The following is a 19554-nucleotide window of genomic DNA, read 5'->3' on the forward strand; positions in this document are numbered from 1 at the left end:
TATTTTGGCTTAAAATAAATGCCTACTTACATAATCAAGATGAAGTTAACTTTATTTTTTAAAAATTTATACCTATTTACCAGGCTATAAGCAAGAATACTATTAATTAAGAGTAGTTTAAATTTTTTTTTCTAAGAATTAATGTTTTGTGTGAAAAATGTTAAAGTGGATAAGTACTTTTGAACCAAAGCTATTTTCAAACTATTTGTCTTTTCCAGAATATATACTGCTCCCTTTTTCTAAAAAAGATTGACACTTTTCGCTTTTCAAAAGTCAAACTTTTAATTTTGACTGTGTGATTTAGCATAAAAAAATATTTTTTTGAAATAAAATTTACATATTTAAAAACTACGTAAAAAGCACTATAAATCACCATAATTAATAATTTAAAATATTTAAAAGACGTATCAAAAATTATGGTAAAAGAAACTCGTTTGACTCTTGAAAAGTGAAAAGTGTAAATATTTTTGGACGAGTATATATATTACTTCCCAAGTCCCAAAGTACAACTGCCAAGTCCCAAAGTACAACTGAACTCAAACAAACTCTCAATGAATTTCCAAATCTATCCTCCTCCTCCAACCAAAAAATGGCTAGGCTTCATCACCGCCGTTTGGGTTCAATCCATCTCCGGCAACAATTACACCTTTTCAAACTACTCTGACGCCTTAAAATCCCTCATGTCCTTAACACAACTCCAACTCAACAACCTCTCCGTTGCTAAAGACGTTGGAAAAGCCTTTGGTATTTTCGCTGGCTTAGCATCCGACAAATTACCCACACCCCTAATTCTAATCATTGGTTCAGTAGAAGGATTCATTGGTTATGGTGTGCAATGGTTAGTAGTTAGTGGTCGAATCCAACCACTACGTTATTCAGTCATGTGTGTTTTCTTGTGCATGGGTGGGAATAGTACGACTTGGATGAATACTGCCATTTTAGTGACATGTATACGTAATTTTAGGAAGAATAGAGGACCTGTTTCGGGGATTTTGAAAGGGTACGTAGGTTTAAGTACGGCTATATTTACTGATATTTGTTCGGCGCTTTTTGCAAGTGATCCTTCAACTTTCTTGTTATTGCTTGCTACTGACCCTTTTGTTGTTTGTTTAGCGGCTGTTGTGTTTTTACGTGAAATTCCACCTTCTTCTACGTCAGCTGAAGAGAAAGAGGAAGTTAAATACTTCGGTTTTATTAATGTTGTTGCTGTGTTTATAGCAGTGTACTTGTTAGCGTTCGATATATCAGGGCCTCATGGCGCTGGCTTTTCGCGAGTGTTTGCTGTTATACTGCTAATTTTATTGGGATCGCCCTTGTTCATTCCGTTGCACCTTATGTTCAAGAATTTTATCCGTTCCAATTCGGAAAATTTAGATATTGAAGGTGATAATACTGCAATTAAGCCTTTATTGGCCCAACAAATTGTGGAGGAAAAAGATACGACCGAGGAAATGGGGAGGGTGCCAGTGATTGGAGAAGACCATACAATATTTTAGGCGATGAGGACTGTGGATTTTTGGATATTGTTTGTATCGTTTCTTTGTGGAGTTGGGACAGGTTTGGCAGTGATGAATAACTTGGGACAAATGGGGTTAGCTTTGGGCTATGTGGATGTGTCAATTTTCGTGTCGCTCACCAGTATTTGGGGATTTTTTGGCCGCATTCTTTCTGGATCTGTCTCTGAGTACTTCATCAAGTAAGTAAAACTACTTAAGTAGTATAGTAGTATAGCTTACTATTAACTCTTGATCTGTACAGTTTGATTTGTTGGTACATTAAGGGGTTGTTTGGTAAGCGGAGTAAATTATCCCGGGATTATATTTTTGAGAGATGGGATAAAATAATTCCAAGGTTAGTGGGATAAGGTGGGATATCCCATCCTTAAGATTGTGCCTTATTTTATACTCTGTTTGGTAGAACATAGGATAAATTTATACCTTCTACCAAACATTACAAAAAATTAGTGTTGGGATATCCCAACTTATACCATGCACCAAACGACCCCTAAGTACTAAATTTACGTGTTTGATTGGATACGGAGATTAAGAAGAAAACTAAAAAAATTAGGAACTTGTGATATTAAACAGTCATGATCGATTGCATGTCATTAAGGTTAATGAGAAGTTTAAAGTGAATTTATTTCTAAATATAGTGCAAAAATCCAAATACAGAAGATGGAAAGAAGTAAATTTCCTTGAATATATAAACTGTTGAATTCTCTTAACATAAAAAAAGGTTTTATTGTGGTGACAAAAGGGGTTCAAAAATTGCTTTGTGTCATAAGTTCAAATCTTAAACTGTGATGTTCCAGTTTTGTTTTTTAAATCCACTTACATATTCCCTCCGTCCATATTAGTTGTCCACATTATTATAAATATCCGTCTCAAAATATTTGTCCATTTATAAAATCAAGATAGAATTAATTAAGTTTTCAAACTTTGCCTTTAACATTAATTGTTGTTTACGGTAACCAATATTGATTAGAGTGCAATTAATTAGAGAGAGATAAGAGAGATGTAGTAAAAATAAATTTTTAGTTATGAATTCTTAAAAGGCGTGTAAAAGGAAAAGTGGACAAGTAGTATGAGACAGAGGGAGTATAAAGTAGGTGGGACATGGATTAGACGAAATTTTCTTTTTGGTAGATAAATACCCCCTCTGCCTCAATTTATGTGGCACTTTTCGCTTTTTGAAAGTTAATTTGACTAAACTTTGAAGTTAAATTGAATTAGATTAACTCAATATTTTTACATAAAAATTTATATATTTGAAAATTACATGAAAAGTACTATAAGTTGCAACTTTTCTCATATCAATTTGGTGAAAAAATACGTCTTAAAATGTTAATCAAAATTCATACAGTTTAAATCTCGAAAAACGAAAAATATCACATAAATTGGGACAGAGGGGGTAACATTTAAAAGGTGGGACACACACAGATTAGCTGATTCTTTTATGACTCTCTGCTAAAAGTTAGTATTGATGAGGAATAATTAGTGTGACAACGGAGTTCTATGAAGATCTATGTTTAACAGATTTTTTGGAATGCAAAAATTATACAGTATAGTTTGTCGTCAACAAGATTAACAAAGATTAGAAGGATAAAAGAAATATTGTAGTCCTTGCTATAAGCAAATCTAATTGTATATGGGTTGGTGATATCACTAATAAATGCATAGTACTAGCTATCTTCGGATGACAAATTCTTTGAATCTGTCTGAGGGGTGTGAACCACCTTCTTTTTTCTATCTTCCCTTAGAATTTGTGACCAATGGTAGAACTCTTTGAAGACAAAAACTTACACAAAACAGAGCACCCCAACTCTCCATGTTGCAACGCCTTGCAAAAGTAGCTAGTAGACGATCCCTTTTCTGAAAAATCTTACTCTTTAACTCAATTTTTTGTAGGATCCAACAGTGACTCTTTCTTTTTTCTTCCAATACTGAGCTTTTGAAAGGGACATTGACTTTTTGTTAGGAATGCTTTATTAGTAATTTTTTTGGCTTACGTAGATTTAGGTCTTATCGATGAAAGAAGTTAGTGGTGGGAAAAACTGCTGGGAACCAATTTAAATTCCAATGTCTAGGAGCAAGAAAAATTATACTTCAAAGTTAGTTTCTTATCATGTTCTGGAATAGGCATAATATGTTGCTTTTTATGACGTTAGTGAAACAACTTGATAGCTCTCATCTGATGCCGATATAAAGTATGGTTTTAAATTGGGTTAAAATGCGTCTATTACATGATCATGCAAATTTAGTAGGATGTTGAATGCCAAAAGGGCTACAAGTTCTTCCCTATATGCTGTCAAATTAAAAAAAAAGGAATTCAGAATTTCATTTATCTTTTAGAGGATGAGAGAATTATGAGACTTTTCTAGACGAGTTATGCGGGTTTTTCTGAACTCGTTGCTTTTGGCTTGAATTTTGTGCATATATGCACCCAATAAATTAAAATGCATACATTGTAGTTTTGAACCCACTGGCTCTAAATTGTGGGTAAATATCAGTTAGTCTGTCATTTTTTTTGTGTATTCGCCTCTTCTTCTAGGAATACGTGTAGTTGACGATTTGGGTAATTTGTTTTCATAGTTGGGTGTCCGCTTTATGTGATTTACGAAGGCTAGGCTAGGTTTGGTAATACCCAAAACAAATGAAAAGAGATAGGGGTCGATAGGAGGCAGTTGGCAAGGAACTTACACTTTTACCTGTTTCATTTTGCCTCTTAAATCGTATGTGTGTCCATTCCTTTACTAATCTTAGTTTCTGTGTTTGAAGGAGAGCTGCAACACCAAGGCCTATCTGGAACGCAGCTTCGCAAATTCTAATGGCTGTTGGATACATCCTAATGGCCATGGCTATACCAGGATCACTATACATTGGCTCTATCGTAGTTGGTATATGTTACGGAGTTCGTCTTGCTGTCACTGTTCCGACTGCCTCTGAACTCTTTGGTCTCAAGTACTATGGTCTCATCTACAATATCCTTATCCTCAACCTTCCCCTCGGCTCGTTTCTTTTCTCTGGTTTGCTTGCTGGTTTACTCTACGATGCTCAGGCAACAAAGACACCTTGTGGCGGTAACACATGTATAGGTGCTCATTGTTACAGGCTTGTCTTCATAGTTATGGCTATGGCATGCATCGTTGGATTCGGATTAGATGTCTTGTTGTCGATCAGAACCAGGAGCTTATATTCAAAAATTTATGCGAGCAGGAGATCAAAGAAGACTGCTGTTTTATCTTAAATTATACGGATTCTTTGCAGTGTCTTTTTATCGATCAGAACCAGGAGCTTATATTCAAGATTTACGCGAACAGGAGATCAAAGAAGACTTCTGTTTTATCTTAATTGGTATGAATTGTTTGTAGTGTTAGGTCAAGTGAGGATTGATGGGGAAATTTTGTCCTGGTGATATGATATCCTGTCGCTTGTGCAGATTGGCGAGGTCACGATGTTTGATTAGCTTGAATTTGTTGTCTGCATACATTGTGTGATTGTAGAGATGTAAAACTGTATTAAACACTTCTTTTTTGCCACGATTAAATGGAGGGCATTGATGATACCATATTCGATGATCAAATTATGAATTGTTAAGTAAATTTCAACTTGTTCAGTCACCATTAGCAACAAACTGTTTCACTTTGACTTCACTGCGCAAAGGTTTGGACCAAATGCCACATTGGGATTCTTTCAGAAGTTGCACTAAAGCAGTGACTGGACGGTGGACTCAGGACTTCAAAGGCATGGATGTTTCAGCATGTTGGTTAGATTTGTTATCAACCAGAGTCTAAATGCACAGTTTGGTCGCCCTTCCAACTACTGCACCGGTTAACACTCCAGTTTGAACGTCTAACGGTCTTTATAAGAATACAGAGTTTGAGTCAGAGAATTATATGGATCCGCCCCTGCACAGAAGGAACAACCTTCATCTTTTATGAATCCAATGTGGTTGAAATTCTAGAGACAACATTTTCACTTTTCAGGGTGATGAGCCTAAATATTTTTCCATTCAGCTGTAAGCCTGTAACAGGTAGTAATATTAATACAACTTCGATAATATCTGTAATACTTGAAGTACATTCACAACAGCATGATATGTTTTTACGATGTGTTGATACAATTTTTTAATCTAGTATTATTGCTATTTTGTAGCAGTAGCTACAAACTGTGTGCGCTCGCGCGTGTGCCTGGCTGAACTCTTTGGAGAAATTCGTCCATTTTTTATGAAATGAAACTAATTCTTGCAGAATTGGTTAACTTTGCAACTTGTGGTCATAATCGAAAACCTAAAACTTGGCTAATTTATTTAAATTGCGGCCAAAAATATATGTAGACTAGATAAGGTATAGCCCGTGCAAAGCATCGGCCCAACACATGATGCATGTAATTTAAGGTGATCATATAAAAACTTTTAAATCTTTCTTATTTAAAGTTTAACTCTTAATTACTTTGTTCTAATTTTAACATGATGCATGTAATTTAAGGTGAGTAGCTCAGTTGATTTGCTACATGAATTTTCACTTTGCTGGTGAGAGTTTGATTCCCTACCTTGTAATCCACTGCCTCATTCCCCTTCCCTTACCCCTTATGTAATTAAAACAAATTTTGTAAGAAATAAGGTGAACTATATGAAAATATTAAAATCTTTCTTATTTAAAGTCTAACTCTTAATTAGTTTGTTCATTTTTCTTTTAACATGATGCATGTAATTTAAGATCTATATAAATCTTTCTTAGCTAAAGTCTTAACTCTTAATTAGTTGTTCATTTATTTTTTTCTTAGAATACCTATAGTTGCAAGCCCCTCCTCAATTCTTCACATCAAATTCTGAAAAGTTAAATGCTCTCTACATTTGCTTAAAGAATTGCTTTCTCAGATAAAAAGCTTATTTTCATATTTTTTGTCTAACTGTAATTTCAACTAAATTTACTTTTATCTAAATTTAAGTCTATATTTTTTGGTCATACTTTCAAATGTGATCTAAACGACATTTTATATGCAAAACATTAGAAAATTTTGAGTTATATTTTTTTTTTTCACGTTATATATATTTTTGTTTTCACGTACACTTGGGAGTGAAACATCTTATGGATTTTTTTGGGCAGTAAGCTCTTGAATGAGCTCTAAAGTCTTGCTCAAGTAGAGATGAAAATGAAAGTTAAATGTGTTTTCAATCACATGCAGATAAGCGGTTTTGGATTTGTTTGGTTTAAATAATCTATTAAATATATTTTCACAAAATGATTTATATTTGTTTATTTAAATAGAAAGTATCACAAAAATACAAATAAAAGTATTAAATGATGTCTCTTGCAATGAATTTATTAAATTTTATTATCAAACTCTATGTTGTATGGAAGTATATAAATTTTCAAGAAACCAAAAAAAAAAAAAAAAAAAAAAAGCAAATTAAGAATTATTGCACTTCTAATTTGTAGACATAGGAACAATCCTTGAATTTGATATTTGACCTTATGGCTTTCATAGGGCTGTTCGTCATTGAAATATTGCCCTTAATCACAGCAATGCATTAAATTTATTAAAGAATTATATTATATCAAGCAATGAAAATAAGCTTTGTATTAAATTTATTAAAGAAATATATTATATCAAGCAATGAAAATAACAATTAGGAGTAGCACCTTTAAAAGCATGTCAATTTTTCATTTTAAATATATGAAATATATCTTGCCTTTCATAGTTGGTGCACAGGTATAGTGCTTTTTAAGATTACAGATAAAAGTAAAGTACATCTCATTTTTTATGAAAGAAGTATTACTTCTGGAAGCTTGAGTTGGAAAAAAAAATCACCTAGATTGAGCGCCACGTGTAACAAAGCACTGAAAAGAATTGCCTGATTGATTGAGTGAAATTACAATTTTACCCTTGATCATTCCAATCTTCACTCTTCTATATAGTTAAAAGATAGAAATATTATATTGTTAGTTTATGTAAATTGGACTCAAAACATTTTTTTTTTTTTTATCAATCTTTGATTCAGTAAATTATAGAAATAAATCAAAATTATATTAATTCTTTTTCTAAATCAGTTTGCATAACTTATATTATAGTGTTAGTTTATGTCAATTGGACTCAAAACATATTTATTCTTTTTATCAATCTTTGATTAAGTAAATTTTAGAAATATATATAGGATTTGCTATGCAATAATTAGATGGGCTGGCCCACTCCTTTTTCCAAGCATGTTGACGATCCTCTGCGTCCAAACCCGTGCTTATATATAGTATATAAATCATTAGACATTTCAATTGTAACCAAATTTGAAAACAATTGCAATTAAAGCTAAACTAATCATGTAATTGAGATGTATTTGATTATCAATTGGTCACTGTTAGTTTAACCAATTAATTAAATAATTGTTTTCATTATTTTAAATTTAAATATGATAAATATGCTTGGAAATCTTAAGAAATATACAAAATGTGCAAGATGATATACAATAATATACTTGATGATATTTGTCAAATGACATGGCAAAATGTCACCGAAGGAATTTTATAAAATCATTTTGATCAGTAAAAGGGTATATCTTACTTCGCTTGTGATTCAAAAAGTCTGAATAATTGAACAAAATTATTGGAAGGCAAATATTAGGTGTCAACAGTATCCCTTCCACCTAATGGGACATTGACTAGGTTCATACCTGGTGCATGGAAATGGGGATTAATGATATCAATTGTGTTTCCATTACCAGTACCAGTTGTAGGAGTAGCTCCAATTTTTGGGAATACTGATATCAATTGTGCTTCCATTACCATTACCAGTTGTAGGAGTAGCTCGAATTTTTGGTGTGTTTTCCACTGTTCCTGTCATGATTCAAGTTGAGGGAGAAGAGAAAAATGAAGATTGAAGATGACTGATTCAAAGTTTCATTTACTACTCTGATACCATGTAGAAATTAGGAAGAAAAGTTAGGGAAATTTTTTGTGTATTTATTCATGTAAAATATACTATTACAATGGACTAGAGAGTAATAAAAAATACCTGCTAACATACCTAATAGCCGGCTAACTGTATTTGAGATTTCTGTACACCTATACAAGTACTAGAATAATCTATGAAAGATAGTCTACTATGTCATGTATAAGTATTTCTATTTTATGTACAAAGGAATCTTATGTCTGCTCTATTGAGCTCGTGGAAATGGCCCAGGCCTAATTCTTGATGAGGCCCAATCTTGAAATGAAAACTCAGTCCACTTTTCCTTTCTTGTTCAACCTCATAGAATCCGAAGCGGTCGACTGTTTTTTATCTTGTTCAAACCTTTCTTCTTCCTTAGATGATTATAAACATTTCCGATGAGAGAAACTATGAAAAGGATCCTTCTTCTCAACACCTCATGTCACTTTAAAATCCGAGGATGTAAAGGCTGTGGAGTAAATATATATAGTCCAAATTCCAGATATGATGCACGAGCTCCCTCTGCTTATATGTTGGATCCTTTGAAAGTGCGGGGGTGAGGGGGGGGGGGAGGGGTGAATTGTAACTTTTTCGCTCGGATAGTCGACTAACTTAGAACACTAGTCGACTATAAAATAATGCTGTAATAAAAGTGCAAAAAGTAAATGACACCGGGTATTTTATACTGGTTCAGATTCAATGTGAATCCTAGTCCAGTCCCCTTGGGTTGCAAGGGGGTTCTCTGTAGCTCTTTGTAAATGGATTGGTACAATGGTTTGTTTGAATGGAGCTCCTATGTCTACACTCAAACACTCATAATCTTTTTGATACAATGCCTCATAAACTATACTATATCTCTTCTTTCTTTTTTGTTTACACTATATCACTCAAGAATACAATGTTTGTGAAAAGCAAAGCAGAGAGCTTGAGAGTATGAGACGAAAGTATATCTTTCTTCGTCTCTAGAGTCTATATATAGTCTTCAAATCAACTAGCCGTTAGACTCTTTTTCAGCAGAGATGTCAACCTAAGAGAATTGATCCTTGTAAATTAGGAATATTGAGGATCCTAATTTCCGAGAATAAAGTAAGAGCTCATTAAGTCTGTAATGTTTCTTTCCTTTTGTGGCATCACCCTTATTTAGTAGATACTTGTTTCCTTGTGCGTCCTTGATGGATAATCATTGTTGTACAGCTGCTTTCCTTATGCGCCATTTGCCTTGTTTGAATGGTACTTGTTTCCTTGTATATGCAGATTTGATTTAATGCTTGAATCTCCACAATTGTGCTGATTTGATTGCTTGAGTAAAATCTGATCCTTGTTCCAAAAATAAGCAAGAGCTTGTTTCCTTATGCAGCCCACTTGGGCTTGTACTCCTTTGCAACCGACTGAACTCTTTTTGTCCATTGGGCTTTTCTGTCTAATGGGTTTGGTTGATCCTTTGAGTATAGTACCTACACAATAATTTGTCATCGTTAAAATCATAACACTAACAATCTCCCCCTTTTTGATGATGACAAAAAAATACTCAAAGTAAGTGTAAGTCTAGTCAACTTCCCTGTTTAACTTGTGGATTCTAGTCCATGAATAATGTTCTCCCTGAATAGTCGAGTAGTAGACTTCTCCCCCTAAATAGTTGACTCATCTAGACTTTGTAGTGCTCTTTTCTCCCCCTTTGGCATCAATCAAAAAGAGAAACACACAGCGAAACCAAAATAATAATACACATAATAGAGGGATAATAGGGTTAGATCAAATGGCTGGATTAACCAGCACCAAAGGAGTCCAAAAAGGGCTGAACAAACAGCCACAAAACATAACATAGTCAAGATGGACTTATATCCAAAACCAAAAAATTGTCTAAAACGAGCAGGTCATAACACAACTAATCCTGCTCCCCTTCAGAGTGCTGCTCCTGCTGTTCCTTCTGCTGCTGCTGAGCAAAGGTCCAAAGGAAGTAAGCTAAGGTGTTAACCATAGCCTCCTTCATGGCATCCAGAGTTGCAGTCAACTTAGCAGGAAGGGCATCAAAACTACCTTGCAGTTTGGTAGCCAACATACCTGCTTTCCTTAAGCCACCATCAATCTTTATACGCAGTCGAGCAACATCAACACTTGCCTCCTTAGAGACATCCCTGACTTTTCCATCTGAAAGTGAGTGGACACAAGGAGATCTTTGAGGGAATCAAGTTTGTCATCAAGGGTTAATAGTTTAGCAAGAATATCAGAAGGGGGGTTCGAGGAAGAAGGTTAGTATTGTTGGAAAACAGAAGGACAGTGGTTCTCAGGTTCCTTAGCCACATCCTTCTTGAGAACCCAAGAATCATCCATACAAACATATCCCATACTGACAAATGCTCTAGAGTCATAACATTGTTTAACAAAGATAGGAGGGTGGTCATCAAGATTAACATGATGGGCTTCAATAATGCGAGTAATGAGCATACCATAGGGCAGATTAGTGGGATCAGAAGCAGATTCTAGCATGTGGTTCATTACTAGGGAGGAGAGGTGAAGCATACGTCTTTTAACCAGACAGTAGGTAAGGAGAGTATCACGCTGAGTAAGGGTTGACAAAGAGCCTACACAAGGCATGATGGTGGTGGCAACAATATGAGCAAGTACATGGGTTTCAAAGGATAAATTTTTGGGGCCTAAGTGAGGGGGCAGAGAACCAGTCGAGTCAAGAGAAATAGACGGCTTGGCCTGTTCATAAGAAACTTCAAAATCTGACGGCCATGAGTTACGAGGTAAAGCAGAAAAACCAGAGCTTTCGATATTAAACGTGTCATCAAAGCCAGAATTGTCAAACAAAATACGAGTGCCAAAAACAAGGGTTTCAATTTCATCATCCTTAGTAGCTCTAAGATTAGCATAAAACATGTGAATATGGTGTTCATAAACTCGAGGAGGTGCATAGGGGAAAAGATTTACCCAGCCTTGAAAGTCAAAAAATTGTTGAATATGACAATGCAACAAAGAGATAACATCAAAGTCCACAATTCAACCATGAGCAAAAGATTTACCTTTAAAGGAGTGAAATAGGTCGGAATTTGGGGTAGACCAGAAGTTTCGACGGTCAAGAAAGACATTTTCATAGTCAAACTTAAATTTCTTAGAAGACTCACCACACTCTTCATCTGCATGGTCACGTTTACTGGAGGAACGAAGAGACAATGAATTTGCAGAGTTGTGAGGAGAGAAATCAGCGCCATTAGAGTCTATCTTAACAGGGGATGAGGATTTACCTTTGTTCTTGTTTCTCGAGCTTTTGCGAGTGGAAAGGGAAGAATGTTTCTGTGTTTTGGCCATGATTTGAGATGAATAAGAAGAGAAGAAGACTGTTGAGTTTATAGGAATAGAAGGACAGACGGTTTTAATGGAGTTCTTAGGGATAATGAAAAGTCATGGAAGAGGAAAGGTTTATAGGGAAGTGGGAGACGTGGTGGAAGAATGAGAAGACGGTAGAAAAGAGAGAAAGGGGTAATGATGATATTTATGAGAAGGCGTGAATTAGGGAAAGTTTAGGAGGCGGTAATTAATAAAGGGACTGAAGCAATTCAGTGAAAGAAAAATCAAACAAGTTACCAAAAATAACGCAGCTATATAGGTTTATCAATAATTCCTAAAGATTCTCTAAGCATGCAAAATCTTTCCTTAAGGGTTTTGAAAAAATATCAGCGAGTTGATTTTCAGTGGAAACAAACTGTAATTCAATAGACCCTTTGATAACATGATCTCTAATAAAATGATGTTTAATATCTATATGTTTTGCTCTACAATGATGCACAGGATTTTTAGATAGACATATACCACTTGAATTATCACAAAAAAATTTAACAGGCTTAAATAACATATCATAATCACTTAGTTGATGCACCATCCATAGGAGTTGAGCACATCGCCCAATAGCAATATATTCAACTTCAGTAGTAGAAAGAGAAACATATCCTTGTTTTTTCTATGCCAAGAAATTAATGATTTTCCAAGTAGTTGACAGGAACCACTTGTGCTCTTTCTATCATCTTTATCACCTACAAAATCAGCATCAGAGAATCCTTCTAGTTTGAAGGGATTAGTTTTGGGATACCATAATCCATAGGAAATTGTTCCAAGTAAATATCTAATTATTCGTTTTACAACACTAAGATGAGATTCCTTAGGAGCTGACTGAAAACGAGCACATTTGCAAATGCTAAACATGATGTCCGGTCGACTAGCTGCAAGATACAGTAAAGAGCCTATCATTCCTGTTACACCTCAGATTTTCGCACGTTAAAGTCGCATCATGAGTTAGTCGACGCAAGTTCAAAAAAAAAAAATTATTATGTTGAGGATAAAAGGGATTGATTTTATTAATAAAAATGGTTACAAGAGTCTATAAATAATATTAGTAAGTGGCGGAAGATCTCGAGGGTGAATGAATCAAAGAAGCATGAGTTTCGTCAAAAGTCGGCAAGTTGGGAATACGATAACTTGTACTTTTGGGTGAGATTAGGAGTTCTTCACATGCTAAGCAAGTAATGATATGAAGTATTTGAATTGTATAGTGGTCTCTTGTTAAGTTTGGAAGTCAAACTAGTTGTAATACGAAAGTCGACAAAGGGCGTCGTAAGTTAAGTTTGTAAATTTCACTGAAATTTGGGTCAGATGTCTCGGAGCTTTTCTCTCAATCTACTTGGATTTACGGGGTGATCCACCTACCAAATATAAGGTCTACGAGTCTAGTTTCCAGAGCATTTTATCGTTCATCGATACAACATCGGAGTAGAGAGATATTTTCATTTCCGTCCGGGGACATAAACCGTCACGGGAACGTTGCTCAGGTCGGTGGTGCACTTTTGCCTTGTATATATATAAGGCCTTTCACGATTTTTCCCTTCATTTTATCATCTTCAAGACCTGGAAAACTCTCAAACCCTCTCCAATTAATCCTCCATCAATCTCAATCCAAACCAAGAGCAAATATATCAACTTTAACATGAAGAACAACATGGCAACTTCGAAGTTGTGATTTCTTCACTATTTCACCTTTCGAAGGAAAACCTTGCTTTGAAGTAACTTGGGGTTTGAAGTGATTTTCATGATCTAAGGTATATTTTAACTTCCTTTTGATCTCTTTGAACTTCTACAAGTAATTGATCATAGAAATTAGTGAAAAACCCCATAGAACAAGCTCTTCTATATTCTTATGAAACTTTCATGAACTTAGCTTATTTGTTGGGCTGTTTTATATGGTTTTGTTGTGTTGTTTGGGGTTATGGTGATATGGATGGGATCATATTGAAGAGGAGAAGTAGAAAAGTAGAAATTTGGTAGCGTTTTACAGGAAAATTTCGCTACAAAAAGGGCCTATAAATTCATGCCCATGAGTTGCTCGATTAAATGTCTAAATGAAGATTTCTATAAGCTATGACCTTGGTTTTGTTCTTGAATAGTCCGTATTATGTAGGAAATCATTCGTAAGGCATTCAAGGACTCGGGAAACATATATAACTCCATCGATGAGGTATGTAGGGATTTCTCTTCTCTTCTTGGCATGACTAGAATTCAAATGAGCTTTCATTGAAACGTTATTTCCGTTAACTTGTATCGACCACGTTCAATAATGATCGAGCTAATCTCTACTTCATATATGACTTGTGTCAAAGTACTTTCTATGGTTCCACATCTCTTTTGGTTAACGGTTGAACGACCTTCCGTTAACTTGTATCAACCACATTCCGAAATAGTTAAGATCATCTCTTCTTATGAATAGCTTATATTGGAATACTTTCCCGCAGTTCGTATCTATTGTTTGTCAATTGAAGAATGATGTTCATTATGGCACTCTTCACGTCAAAGTTGAGGCAGTTGTATTTCCAATCATTTGAGTTGATCATTACCACACGTGTAATCCGTATCAAGTATATTTCATATTCTTTACATTTATGATCTTCTTGATTGAAAGCTAAAGAACGTAGCAACAATAATGAAAATCGGAGGGTAACGACGACAGGTCACTCCGACTCTTTCCATGATATTTCTTTTGAGGTCAGTCTGGCATTGCACTTATATATATGTATTTATTTTCGTTACCGAGCCGCACTATAGTCGGCCGGGTAGGCACTTATATGTGCACCTAGATATGTTTCTTTCTTTACCGAGTCGTGTTGTAGGCGGCCGGGTAGGCACGTAGCCGCGCACACAGATGTATTTTTTTTTTATCGAGCCGTGTTGTAAGCGGCCGGTAGGCACGTAGCGTGCATTGCCACCGATCAACATGAGATGATGTTATGATGATGAGCTCACCCTACGCAGGAATTTATTATTGTTATATGATATGATATATGCCTCCGCGTCGAGGAATGATTTTACGGCATGCATTTACATTTATGTCATGATTATGGTCGCCCCGGTGGCCTCGTTCAGAGTTTCAGGTTGTCTCTAGATCTCTTTCCATGATTATCCGTATCTCTTATGCTTGTGTTATGTTTACGCTTACCGCCTTACATACTCGGTACATATTTTGTACTGACGCATTTTGTGCGTTGTGATCATGCCCGGGTACGGTGACGTTGGTGTACCTTTTCGCAGGATACCGCAGTTCGCAGGATGTTCGCACTCCATTCTCCCGAGTCGTCGGTCGCAGTCATCAAATAGGATGCATGTATATATATATATATATATATATATATATATATATATATATATATATATATATATATATATATATATTACGAGTACGGCTATACACACGGGACCCCGTCCCGACCAGTTGATGCATATTAGTGCTCTTAGAGGCTTACAGACTACCAATCAGTGTACATGTATTATGTTTGGCCTTGCCGGCCTTCTGACTAGTTGTCTTTCTTGGTTGTGGCCTTGGCGGCCCTAGTTATGCATATATGTGTTGTTGGGTTTTTTTTTGCTGGCAGGTTGTCATGATATACTTCTTACAATTGTTATTCAGCGGCCTTGTCGGCCTATGATTCACGTTACAGAGTTTAGATATCACAGTTGGTTCGCTCGGCCCTTCGGGTGCCGGGTGCCGGCCACACCCCCCAAGATTGGGGTATGACAATTCCTCTATATTTAGTCTCATCAACTGCTTTACCTGTATTATCTTTGTCAATGGAACATGTGAGACTCATAGGAGTTTTCATAGCTTTAGATCGCCCATCATACTTATTTTGAATTCACTTTGCATGAGATCAGAAAATTCCTTACACAAAGAGGGGTTAGAACTTCCAAAAATAATATCATCCACATAAATCTATATAATTAGATTCCCAGAGGAAGATCTTTTAATGAAAAGTGTTGTATCAATTTTTCCTCTAGAGAATCCATGTTCTACTAAAAAAGTGCTTAATCGATCATACCAAGCTCTAGGAGCTTGTTTAAGACCATATAAAGCCTTACTTAGCTTAAACACATGATATGGAAATTTAGGATTTTCAAAACCAGGTGGTTGTTTTACAAAAACCTCATCTTCAATAAATCCATTTAAGAAAGCGCTTTTAACATCCATTTGAAATAGTTTAAAACCTTTAAAGGCAACAAAAGCAAGCAAAATTCAAATAGATTCTAACCGTGCAACAGGAGCGAATGTTTCATCATAGTCGACTCCTTCTTGTTGTATGTAGCCTTGGGCAACAAGTCGTGCTTTGTTTCTCACAACTTCGCCTGCTTCATTTAACTTGTTCCTGAAAACCCATTTTGTTCCTATTACTGATCCTTTTTCAGGCTTGGGATCTAGATTCCATACTTTATTTTTGTCAAACTAATCCAGTTCTTCTTTCATCGCCTTAATCCAATGATCATCCTTTAAAGCATCATCTACTTTCTTTGGCTCAAGTTGAGATATGAGTGCCAAATTTGCATTAGTTTTACAAGATGCTAGAGTCTTCATTCCTTCATTTATTTCCCCAATGACAAACTTTTTAGGGTAATCAAGCTCACTTCTCCATTTATTTTTGAACAGGTCCAATTGTAAGATTAGTCGACTCATCAGCAGAGGTAGTTTCTTTTGATGAGAGATTCTGATTAGTTGAAGGAGTAATCATAGTGACTGAAGGTTGGCAAACATCTTCATCTGCAAATTTTTCTTTCTCGACCAGACGATTAGTATCATTAAAAATAACATGAACAGATTCTTTAATAGATTTAGTGCATTTATTGAAAATTCTATAGGATCTGCTATTATTTGAGTAGCTAACAAAAATACCTTCATAACTTCTAGGATCAAACTCACCAATGTTGTCCTTTCCATTGTTGTACACAAAACATTTGCACCCAAATGAGTGAAAATAACTAATATTGGGTTTCTTACCATTCTATAGCTCATAAGGGGTTTTCTTTAGAATAGGTCGAATCAGGCACCTGTTCAATACACGACATGCTGTGCTTACGCCCTTCTGCCCAAAAGTGATGTGGCAGATTGTATTCTAATATCATTGTTCTAGCCATGTCTTGTAAGGTTCTGTTCTTTCTTTCAACAAAACCATTTTGCTGAGGAGATCTTGGTGAAGAAAAGTTATGTTCATAACCTTGTTCATTGCAGAAGTCCTCAAAGGCCTTGTTTTCAAATTCTCCTCCATGATCACTTCTTATGGTAGTAATGTAGTATCCTTTGTCACGCTGAGCTTTCTCATAGAAAAACTTAAATTTTTTTAGAGTATCATCCTTCTGAGCAAGAAATATAACCCAAGTAAAATGAGAGAAATCATCAACGATAACGAAAGCATACCTTTTTCCTCCAATGCTAGCAGTTCTAGTAGGACTAACAAGGTCCATATGTAAAAGCTGCAAGGGTTGAGAAGTGGATACAATATCTTTGGAATTAAAATAACTTCTCATTTGCTTACCTTTCTGACAAGCATCACATATATGATCTATTGAATAATTAGGTAGGCCTAAGACCAAATCGTGTTTGGCTAATTTCTCAATTAGCGGCATGCTAGCATGCCCAAGTCTCTTGTGCCAAATCCAAGGATCTTCTCCCATTGAAGCCAAACAAATATGTCCAACTGGACTTTTAACAGAGTCAAGCACATACACATTCTTTGTTCGGCTGCCAGGAAGAATTTCTTTTCCAGTTTTGTCTTCTATGACACAACCTTTCTTCTTGAACCTTGCCTCTAAATCAGAATCACATAGCTGACTGATACTTAAGAGGTTATATTTGAGTCCTTCAACAAGATAAACATTAGTGATATCACAAGAGTTATTAAAAGGAATAGTTCCTGTACCAATTACTGTTCCTGTTGAGTTGTCATCAAAAGTAACTAATCCTCCATCAAAGTCTGTGACTGATTTGAACAAACTTTTGTCGCCTGTCATGACTGGAACACGCACTATCTAGATACTATTTCCCTTTTGATTTCTTCTTGTGGTGTTCCTGCAAAACAAAGTAGTTACTTTCTTTTAGGTACCCAAGCTTCATTGGGTCCTTGAGAGTTAGTGCTTTGATGATTGGTCTTGGGCTTCCATATCCAACCTGGAGAAGATGTGTAGTGAAATCTACATTGAAAAATTTTGTGATCCGTTTTTCCACAGCAAAAATATTTTTGAAAAGAGTGTTTTTCGGAGAATGACTGAGTAGTCGACTTATAAATGTTTCTTGGAGACTTCCTTTCAGTTGTTTGAAAGCTTTTATTAGACTGATCTGCTTCCTGATAATTAGTCGACACACCCTTAGATTTTTCAGAGGTATTACTATCACTGATAGGTCTTTTCCCAGTTGACTTGTTGTTACGAGTCGACTGGTTAGATCTAACTGAGCTATGACTGGTGGACTTACACAACCCATTAAGCTGCAATTTCAAGTCCTCAACTTCTTCTTGAAGAAGATCCCTTTCTATTTCAACTACTTCTAGTTTAAGTTCCCAGTCCCTTCTTTCTCTCTTAAGTTTCCTATACTCATTAAACACTCTATTTAAATCTTCAAGTGTTTGATCAAGCAATTCTTGAGTTTCACTACAGTTAGAAGAGTGATAAGGTCTTACTTCACTAGTTTCACCAATAGCTATGAAGCAAATGTTCTCCATTCCTTCTTCATCATCTTCAGAGGCTTCATCTTCACTCCAACTGCTGAATGCTTTCTGCTTTTGATAGTTTTTCGATGGTTTCCTTTTTGCCTCAGGGCATGCAGATGCAATGTGACCATATTTTCCACATTCGTAGCATTTTCCATCATTTCTTTGAACAGTGGAAGTTTTTCCTCTTCTGAAATTTGAACTTCCTTTTCTATTGTTTCTAGATCTTCTCATGGCTTCAATCACATGCCTAGAAATCATGGCCACTTCTTCTTCTTTAAACTCATCATCAGATTCTTCAGCCTGAGATTTGAAAGCAACCATTTTCTTCTTTTCATCGTTCTGATATCTTTTAATATGGTTCTTTTCAAAGGCCATCAGATTTCCTCTTAGTTCGTCATAGGTAAAATTGTCCAGATTTCCATCTTTCAAAATAATCGCCTTGGTTTCCCAAGTCTTTGGTAGACTTCTGACAAGTTTTCTCACCTGTTGAGAATTGGTGTAGGTCACTCCAAGAGATTTAAGTTCACCAATGATCTTGCTGAATCTGGTGAACATTGATTCAATGTTCTCATCATCCTTCATGCTAAAAGCTTCATAATCATGCCTTAGTGCATCAATTTTGGTTTCCCTCACTTTTGATGTTCCTTCATAAGTGACTTAAAGTTTATCCCATATTTCTTTTGCAGTCTCACAGTTGGATATTTTGGCATACTCTTCTCCCCTGACTGCACAGTACAACAAAGCTATTGCTCTAGCATTTGTTGATAGAGTCTCTTGTTGTTCTTTAGTCACATCATGTGACTCCAGATCAATTTTTGTATTTGTGTCCTTTGCATCCACATTTGGGATAGGCTTAGGTCCTTTCTTGATCACGATCCATGCTTGATAGTCTGTTGATTGCACAAAGATCTTGAACCTTTCTTTTCAATGATAGTAGTGTTCACCATTGAAGTAGGGTGGTCTTGTTGCGGAGTGCCCATCTTGTAAGATTGCTCCAGGAATTTGATATGCGGCCATTTGATCTTTTCTCACTTCATTGTTAAGCAATGAAATGTGAGACCTTGATCTGATACCAATTGAAAGTGCAAGAGGGGGGAGGGGGGGTGAATTGT

At 35.7% G+C, this 19554-nt stretch overlaps 1 pseudogene; it reads left to right on the forward strand.

Moving 5' to 3' along the window:
• The first annotated feature begins 550 nt into the window (after positions 1-550).
• On the forward strand, positions 551-5552 carry LOC132049888 (protein NUCLEAR FUSION DEFECTIVE 4-like; annotated as a pseudogene).
• Positions 5553-19554: the final 14002 nt, after the last annotated feature.

This window comes from Lycium ferocissimum, chromosome 3 (assembly GCF_029784015.1).
Source record: "Lycium ferocissimum isolate CSIRO_LF1 chromosome 3, AGI_CSIRO_Lferr_CH_V1, whole genome shotgun sequence".
NCBI classification, from domain to species: domain Eukaryota; kingdom Viridiplantae; phylum Streptophyta; class Magnoliopsida; order Solanales; family Solanaceae; genus Lycium; species Lycium ferocissimum.